The sequence below is a fragment of the Thalia democratica genome, chromosome 8 (assembly GCF_965202585.1).
Source record: "Thalia democratica chromosome 8, ktThaDemo2.hap1.1, whole genome shotgun sequence".
In the NCBI taxonomy this organism is placed as follows: domain Eukaryota; kingdom Metazoa; phylum Chordata; class Thaliacea; order Salpida; family Salpidae; genus Thalia; species Thalia democratica.
Window position 1 is genome coordinate 25,218,511 of NC_139172.1, and position 10,748 is coordinate 25,229,258.

Below are 10,748 nucleotides of genomic sequence, written 5' to 3' on the forward strand. Positions count from 1 at the left end.
TTATTTTATATTTAAGACTTACAATGTAAACAATACTTGATAAAGTTTTGATACGTTTCGACATATTTATTAAAATAAATTAAAAGTTTGATCACACTTTAATTTGCTTATAAAACATATTTATTTTTGATACATTGTAGTAAAAAATATTTTTTTTCAACACAAGTCTTTTTCAACGACTTCTATGAGTGTATAAAATTGCACCAATATCAGTCAAAAACAAAAGAAAATTTATTAAAGTTTAATAAAGTGTGAAAAACTTATCAACATGAAAATTACACAATTCACATTATAATACAATAAAATTAATTAGTAAAAAAAAACTGAGTAATCAAGTCCTTCTTGTTTTAAAATTGGCTTGTTAACATTTTTATCATAATATTAATCAGATCAAAAACCTTCCAATACTTTCTTAATTTGCTTAAACTTTCTTCACTGTAGCTCTTTTTACAAACTGGGTAACTAATCAAGTGCTCAGCTATTGTCGATACTTTCATAGCATTCTTAGTCGTAACACCAACGTTTTTAAATATAATCAATTTTTGTGAACCGTACCGTTACTTTAGAATATGGTTTTGTCGCTAACTAGTATTATTAATAATAGCTATTAATAAAAACAATGTTAAAAGTATATTTGCTTTCCTTGCTCCAAAGAAAAACCAAGAAAAGCAAATTTTTAATAGTTATTTATAAAGTATTGCTAATGCTCAAGTATTTGTCTAACAAAATGCCTAAGCTTGCAAGTTTATTGATGTGTTTAGTGATACTAGACTACTTTTTTTTAAATTTATTTTAATTTAAACCTTTTAAACGTCCAGTTACAAAATATTTCTAGTGATGGAACATTTTTTTAACTTAAAATTAGATAAAAATTTCAATCTGATAGCTGTATTATTTTTAAGGTATATTATATGTAAGGTTATTTTATAGATATAATTGCTATTTACTTTATTTCTTTTAAGTTTTTAGTCCTAACAAAAATAGTTAGGGTCATAGTCAACTAAGTAAAAACAAATATGGATTCAGTTCATGTTAATAGTATAACAGTGTTACAAATAAGTTGTTCATATTTCTAAGAAAAAAATAATGTCACTGCTAGAAAAATGCCAACCATGAACAGTTTCAATGCTTTAAATAATAAAATTTCGATTTTTGTATGCTCATTCTTTTTTGTTTTTATAATTTCTAAAACTTTGTTAAGATATATTATTTATGATACGTTAAGTACATTAATACAAATAAACACAGAAGTACTGCTTTTCTTAAGTTTAAATTTTTCGCCGTTGTTCATTAAGAACAGTTTAAAAATGTTAAATTTATAATTGTTGGATTTTATAATTGAGTTTTAATAGCTTTTTCTTGTTATTTTTTTCGAACGAAAGTATATTTAATTTATCGAGCAAAACAACTTAACCTAAAGTCACTAATTGACCAACTGTTTATTTTTTGTCTAAAAATTTAATTTATGAAATAACTAAATGTGTTCGAAAGTATATTTATTTCCTTTTGGCTTTACATGCTATAGGAACACTCAGTCTAAACTACTAGCTTTGGATATATTTCTTTAAGTTCTTAATAACTAAATATAGGTAACTAAACTTTTCATCTTGTTTAGTAAACTTTCGATTAATACTAGGCTGAGTTATTACAAGATAACTATAATACTATTTCTAAAAACAAGTACTAGTATTTCTAAAAAATTAACTAATTCTTCTCTTTGAGAAAAAAATGTTTTTTTAAATATATTAAAAGATTGTAAAACTAGGCAAAACACATTTGGCTAAGAAATTCTTTACAATATATAGCTTTAGATAAAAATAGAGTATAGTTTCTTGAACTTAATGAACAATATACAAATAATTAAAGATAGTTAACTCATAAATAAGACTGGTATACAAGCTAATCGAGTTATGCGATATATAATGAAAAAATTTAATAAACAATAAGATAAATAAACAAATCAAATAACTTCAAATGTATAAACAATTAAGTTTAAACATACTTAAAAAATAAACCATTTTTGTCTACTAATATGACTATATAAACATATACTAAGACTAATATCTATCACGAATTTAGTACAAAGCAAAGAAAGCCGTTATAAACGTATTTTTATTTAAAAAAATAGTACTTGTTTAAAACATTCTTTTTAATTTTCATATTAGCAATACTAAGATTCAATTTATATAAAATTTATTGTATAATTAAATATTATCATTAAACTTAATCAAAATTAATCAGAAAAGCAACATAATCAAGTTAAATATGAACATAAAACAATCAGAACAAACTAAAATTTTAATCCCATATAGTTATTTTTATCATCTAAAGCCCGAAAAAATTTGACTTTGTAGATTTTCAAAACTGACTAAAATTTTTAACTATTTTAGTTTTTTAGAAAATGTTTTCAAACATATCCAACAAAAAGGTTCTCATAATCCGTACAAAAATAACAAGTTAAATTAATTATATCTGCTACATCATCTTGGACGTCTTGAATCATGCTAAAACATTTAGAGTTTTCAAGTATTTTAATTAAAAGATCTTTACAGTCTTTGTACTTACTAAAAGTCGAACTAAGGTCCCTTTGATCTTTAACTTTACCGTCTTGATTAGAGTTTAGCACATTCTGCAACAAATACAAACTTTGACCCAAGTAATCTACTGTTGCATCAAGCTGTTTTAGAAATTCAATTATTCCATCAACTAACTTTTTGGTATTACCACTGACTTTAAAATCTTTTTTTACTATTAAGCTGTTGTTAGACCTCTCCTCAGAATGAACTTCTTTCCACAAATCTGTTCTCAAAATGAACATCTGATTTACTAAATATCTAACGACATCGTGAGACAAACTTCCTTTTACTTTATCGTAAATTTCACCGAAAGTTTGGCACTTTATTTTAATACTACTTAACTTTCTCGACCTCATTGTTCTATCGACTTTGTCATCGTTGAGCAAACTACGTAAAATTTTAAACTGTTGTACATCAACACTTATAAACTGACTAAGAATTTTTAAGTTGTGAAAACCATAATCAAAGTTAATGTCGGCTTGTTTGTTTTCTATGTCGTTTGAGTTTTCATTTAGAACAGCTGGATTTTCTTTACCAGCACAACTACTTTCTATAGTATCTACTTTAAGCTTATTTCCTTCTCTTGTATCTTTTTCAGTTAAGTCTTCCGCCAATTCAGGTTCTTCTTTTGTTCTAACAAAATTTTTGTTTTCACGACTATTATGAGTAGTGTTATTAGTTACAATAAGCTCTTCGGTTCTTAGTTGATCTTGGTCTTCATTTACATAAGATAATTCATCTTCTGATTTGTCCTTGTTGGTTTTATTATTGTGTTTAACTTTAAATTCCACATTAAATCCATCTGAAGTGACCATTTTGTTGTTGTTTTGTGTGAATGCTGCTTTAGTGGTTATCGATTGCGAGTTGGTATCCAAAGTCTGAATGCCTTCACATTCGAAGTTTGTTTTGTGATGATCATTTTCAACATGCGGTTTACTACTATTCAAAATAATTTCAATTCTATGATTTTTTGACTCTACTTTATCGCAATTTAACACACCAGTTTTTTTGCTTCCACTTGTAGATATTTTATCGTCACTTTTTAAATAATTGGCTGTTTTATTTTGATGAGAAAAGTAACAAAGAGCACCAATCGTAGCAGATATTCCAACAAATCCAAGGATCAACTTGCTCGAACTAATACCAAGTTTAAATGAAATTTTTATCATTGTAAACTGCTGAAAAGTGTTAAATTATAATAATGATATAGAGTTACAATTATACACAAAGTTTTGATAGTCTTCGGTTATAAATATTAAGATGCCTTGCAAAAAGTATTTTTAATCAATCTAAGTTTTCGTTGATTATTAGTATTTTTTTAATATTTAAACTTATTAAACTTTTAATACATCTTTAACAACTTAATCGTTAAACATGTTAAAGCTAGTTTAGTTTATTTTAATAATTTTTTTTTGTTTAATGGTAAAGAAAACTCATAAATTGTTCTTCTACTTAAAAAGTTTTAACTACAATTTTTTCTTAATGTTAGTATCAATTATTTTTTAAAATATTAAGATTGTTATTAACAGTTTGTTCAACGATTATTACTTTAGCTAAATAGTTTCTTCTAAAAGGATCTTCAGAGCTTTTAAGTAACAAATACAGCCTTCTTACTTATGTATTAAGACTGGTACATTGCTACAAATAAACTTGTATTATTGATTAATAGACATTTATCTAGCTTTTGAAAAAAGTTCTATAAGACGCTTCTCACTTGTAATGATTATTTTGATATTAGTTGTGAAAGTGTAAACTAACTTCATTAAATTTAAATAAATTAAAATCAAAGCAATAAAAATAACTCTGCGCATAAGTGAAGCTTCGTGTAAAAATGATTACTAAAGTATTTTTAACCGGTTCCGAAAAACTTTACTCAAAGTTTTAGTTTATCACCAAAAAGTGTACTTTTATTTATAATCTGTTTTGAAAACCTTACTAAGTTAGAAATCAAAGTTTTAACGGTAAACTAAGATTAGATAAAAACAGGAAATTTTATGACTGCTGTGTTCAAGTAGTTTAAAACCAGTAATTGTAAAAACAATTAAAGCTAAATTTTGTTGAACAGTTAGCTAGAAAATGTTTAGCATTCTCGGCAGTCTAAGTATGCAAGTCATTGAATGTTATAAAAGTTGTCTGAAACGCATCTAATGAATTTTTAACGCAACAAATTCTAAAAATAAACACATTTTAAAGTTTTTTAATGTAAAAATATATCATTTTCCAAAACTAACACACATTAACTAACATTATATATTTATAAAAGCAAAATACCTACTCAAATGTTGTTTGTGATTTTCGCCAAAGTTAAAAACAAAAGCATGAATGTTTTATAGTTAATGTTGTAATTATGGACTATTAAAAGTATTTATTGCGGGATTCAAACAGTTACTGAGTTTTACCACTAAACGGACTTCTAAACTGTGATTCTGAATTAAAAGAAAAAAGACAAACCATGAAAAAAATATAGTTAAATTAATGAACAAAGAGTGTAGCGAAAACATGTTATTTTAAAAACTTTTTATTGGTTCACAAGTTTTTGGTATAGAAGTTAAACATAATTACGAAATTAGTTGACTTGCAATTTTTGCAAAACATATAAATAATTCAATACATACATATTTGTATCTAAAGATCCTATAAATTGTCTAGATCAGGGTTTCTAAAAGCCATATGACCCCCTTGGAGCCATTTCAGAAATATATGGGCTCATAAGCTGCAAAGGAGCTGTAGGAGGGCCATGAGGAAATAATTTGAAACTTACTCTAAATAACCTGGAGTTAATAATGAAGAGCCAAAAAAGGTCTTAAGCGTAATTATGGGTAGTTTTAAAACTTTTACTAAATAAAAGGCATAATATAATAAATTTTCGAGGCAATAAGCTATAAGGGGAGCATGAGAATATAACTTGAACCAGGGAATCCTTGTCGGAGGGGGCCATAGCTTTTTTTTTATTTCTTAAAAGGAGACTTAAAATAACAAAGCAAATTAAAAAAAAATATGTACAGCCACGCGTAGTGACTTTAAAAAGAATCGATATCGATAAAAAAATATGGTCAACTGAAAACACAATGCCTCGTTTATATCCGCGTGTTGTAAGTTTTCGTAAGAGCGTTAACTTAGCTCAATTAGCTTTTTGCAATTAAAAAAAAATTACAAACTTTAGATCCAATTATTTTCCTTATCTTTAAAGCCAACTAAGATGTTTTTTAATTCTAGAGAACGCTATTTTGCCTTTAATTGAAAAAAGTAATCAATTGGATTAGAGTTTGAATTTTTGAGTGGGCCCCTTAGAAAAAGATGCATTTTTTTTGGAATTTTTACTTTAACGGATGTTTTAGCCAAAAAATGTTTTTTTTTTTAATTTTAGTATTCCTACTTTGCCGTATTCGCTAGGGCTTTGTTTTTTTTCCCTATTTTCTAACATTTTAATAATATATACAAGTATGCCCGATAGTAAATTTTAAAAACCTTCAATTTTCTAACGGTCACTGTAGCAGAAAATTTTTATTTTCACCTTTAAGCATACTTTGATACACTTTATTATGACTATTATAAATGGTCCACGCTTTTTTTTATCTAAACTGATTTTTGTAAGACATGACCCATGTACGTTGTACTAAAATTATCATTAATTGAGCATGAAATCCCTGATAAAATAAATTTTTCGTTTTTACGTTGCACACGTGCGCGTATGAAAGAAAAAGTTGTTAATTTCAGGTTAAGAATAATTTTGTATTGCACAGTGATAACTAAAATAAAATGTTTTTAATTTGATTTTGTGTTTGCTGTTTAAATAATCATAAGTTTGCTGTACCAAACAATCAGATAATTTTTCAAAATATTTACTTCTATGGGTAGAAAGAATAATATTTTAGTTGTTAAACTTAGTTAAATAGATTACTAATTTTAGTAATATTTACTGAAAAGAACTTGTTATATTATAATATATAACTAAGATTGAGGTCTCTAGAGTATAGAAGATAAAAATTCGATTTATTTATGCTTAATGAAATTATTAATGGCAAATATAAGGCTTTTTTCAGTCATTTTTTTAGTTTTTCCCATAATAATTATCAATTAAAAAGAAATGATTAAAAAAAAAGTAAAAATAGTTTAACAACAGTCACTAGCAAGGTTCATTGTTTCAAAGAGCAAAGCCTATGTGGAATAAATTACCACAGGATGTGGTATCGTGTGAGAAGGTGGAATGTTTTCGCTTAAAATTAAAAAGATTTATTTAAATAGTATAAATATTAGTAAGTTTTCACGAAAACAATACAGAAAATAAACAAATGTTTTTCTTTATAACTATTATATCATCTAAATTAAATACAGATTTCTTCATTTTTCTATTTCTAATATCAATTAGTTTTAATTCCCTACGCCTCCCCCTTAGTAGAGTATTTGTTTATTTATATTAATTTTGTACAAACGTTATTCTTAGTCTTAATTTACAGTCGTTTTTATTAATAAAAAAAGTTTAAACTTATTAATGAGTTTTTATAGTTTTAACTATGTTTGATGTTTTGTTTATGTTGATTTTTTGTTGATATAAGTGTTTTTATTTTTATTTGTATCATTTTGTGTCCTGTTTAAGTGGCTCAGGTTTTGATGCCTGATTCCAACATTGCACAACAAACAATATAATAATAATAAAGTAATTAAAATAACATTGAAACTTGTTTGAAATTCTTCATAGTTGAACAGTATATACAAGAGTAGTACTTTTAGCATTTAAATAAATAAAAAAACCAATTATAAGATAAAAAACAAATTTTATTATAGTCTCTTAAAAAAGTTTTTACTTTTGTTTTAAGCAGGTAAATTAACGAATTAAAACGAGAAAAAGCCTTTAACAGTATTTGAATAAGTATTTCGTAATAAACAGCTAAATTTTAATAAAAATGATAATAAAAACGCCAACTAATTACACATTTAGTGTTTCTAGTCAGAAGTACAATATCAATAATAACTTTATATAACTTGTGATATCTTTATAGAAATTCCGCAACTTTTAAGTTACTAGTTATTATTGGTTCAAAAGTTAAAATAGGTTTAGTTATATAGAACACAAACTTGAAAAATTTTAAGTTATTGAAATTTTAAGCACACTAGAGATTTTTTTGTTTAATTAGAAGTAATTCTATTACTTTAAATGAATTAATATCTATGTTGTTTTTTTAGGATTTTGCTTTTTCAAATTTTACAACTAAAAACTCAATATAAAATATTAAAATTACTCTTTATAGTCGAACAAGTCTTATTATTCTAAAAATCTATAAAAAATTAATAGTAAAAATACATATTTTTTATCATAAGAACTCTGACCGTAATTTTTACTACCGATTAAAGCTATCAAATTTGAATCTATAGATTAATTTTTTGTATATCTTTATATTATATTTAAAGTACAAAAAGTTTTCACGCATATACAAGTTTTTCGTTTCTTTTAAAACTTTTAAGTTGATATAGCTTTAACTTTATCATAGTTTATTAACAACTTGATAGTTAGAGATATTTTTAAAAAATATTTTGAAAATTTCAAATTGATACAAGTTAATTTGAGTTTATAGCTGTATAATCATTACATTGTTTTAATTTAAGCTTTAATATAAAAAGTAAACTTATAATTTAAGTTAAATGACTTTCATATTTTTTAATAACATAATTTAAATTAGTTTAAAATAGTAATCTTAATAAATAATCTAAAGAATAGCCAGGCAGAAAATTTTGCAATTTATTAGCCACTGTTGTTGTAATCAAACAAATTTATTTTGAACTAAAGTTTTTGGGTATTAGATGACAAAAAAAATTAAAAATATTTCTGCTATTTTGTTAAACACTAAAAAATGCTTATCATTATTTGAATGTTACAGAAAATTAAAATAAAACATTTATAGAACCTTTTTGGTTCATAGTTTGCGTAGAATTTTACTTTTTCAAAAGTTTATTTAGCAAAGTAATTTCGCTCAAGTAGCTTGTCCGTGCTTAAAGTAAAAGTTTCCAAAAAAGTAGTTAAAAGTTATAGAAACTGAATTGTAGCTTAAGAAAATAAGCTAAAATAAGTAACATACTTAATTTTAAGAAACATAACAAGTAAAAATACGTACCATTGTAATTAAATTTTAAAAGATTGCATATATTTTCATCAAACTTAAAAAAAAATTACAAAAGTTTTTAGCTAAATATTAACTCTCAAAAATGTCTTTTATTGTTATCTAAACCATAAGTTGTAAAGTTTCTTTAGAATAGTAAAAGGTTAACTAGAGTTAGAGAGAAAACCTTTTTCAAAGAAATAAATAAGTTGTTATATTGATTTCTAAAAAGAAGGAAATGTGTTCAACTTTGTTTAAGTAAATGAAATGCAGTTTTAAATTACTCGTTATTACGAGTATACTATGTGGTGTACGGCTCGATGACCGAAAGATTTTTCGTACCCCAGGTCATAAAACCAGACTTTTTGAGCGCTTTTTTTTTGTTCAAAAAAAAATATTAAACTTATGTTCTTACTTGAATCAAAATATGGGTTGCTGTAAACAAGTAGTCTTAAACTGTGAATATTTTTAAAGGAAAAGTTTTACTGTTTAAAGTAAATCAAAGAAATTTAAATAACAATAGAAGAATCTATAATGGTTTATTGATAAAAAAAAATACGTTCAAAATATTTGGTCCTAGAACCTGGTGAACGATGAACCTTTTGGTTATCGAGTCGCACACCACGGATACCTTTTAACGTCTTGTCCAGGTCTTTCCAAAACAAAACTAACGGAATATTTCATAAACAACAAATTAGAAAGTTTAAATTTAATCTTTTTTAAACAGTGTTTTAAAATTTTGAAAACAGTTTCCTAATATAATTTTATAAACAATAGATCTAAGTTGTAAAATATACTGAAAGTTTAACTTAAAAGTAAAATAATAATATTCAAAGAAAGTTTTGTATAAGTGTTAAACCAATATTCAAGGTAACAGTAGCAACAAGTTACAAAACATAGTTTAGATAAATATGTTTTTCAGTTAGTTTTAGTCATAGTTTAAGAAATTTTAGTATCTAGAAAAATATCCTCCATCAATAAATTTACGGAAGAAACTACCTAATATTTATCTAGGTCCTTGGACAAATACTATTGAACATTTTTATTTGTCGTTCAATAAACTATAATAATAATTGCCACATAACAATTGAAAGTAATAGAACATCACTTTTTCTTGCTTCAAAAATTGCACAGGTTTTCTGGTTAAAACAAGGGTTGTCAGGCTGTATTTAGTTTTATTTTTCGAATAAGTCTTCGTGAACCACTTTAATTTTAAAAGTTATACTACAAGTAAAAATTATTATAAAAAAGTTTTTAGTGAGCTAAACAAAAAAAAACACCAACTTAAGAAAAATTGTATTTAATATTTAAAAACATCTAAACTAAAACCAAGCAGGTTATAATTTAAGTGAAATAAAACTTATTCTAAAAAGTAAAATTCCATTGTTTTTTTTCTCTTTTTTGTCCTTATACTTTTTGTACCACAATTATTTTTCTAACCATAGCACATTTACTTAACCAAAGTCTTTTTTTTTTGAACTCAGTAGTTGCATAAATTTTTGTGAAACAGCAGGTACAACTTGATTATTTAGGATTGAATATATTATAAAAAAATAATTTACTTGTTGTATTATAACTTGCATTAACATTTTAAATCTCCTTTTTTTAGTTGTACTTGTGCAGAATGTAAAATATTTATCTGGTTTTATGTTACTTACAAAACTAAAAAGTCATTTTCATAAACTATACGACAAAACTTCTAAAGCTTGTTTTTAAATATTGTGTTTTCAACATTAAAAAACTGATTGTCTATGTTAAGAAAATTTTCCAAGCATTAATATAAAAAAAATTACTAACTAAAACTTCAATTCATTTTTTAATCTAAAAAACTTAGAAAAAACTAGATTAAACTTTAGTATCACGAATTGTTGTTGAACAGAGAATATTTAAAATAATGCTAAATATAAAATAAATTAAGACTATTCAAGAAATTTACATAGCCTCTTTAAAGGAAAAAGTTGTTTACAAATTAATTGTTCTGTTTTTGACAAGTCTTACTGAGCAACTGTAGACTTTAAGAGAAATAGTTTTTTAACCTAAAAGTATCCTACATTTATTAAAATAATATTAATTTAAA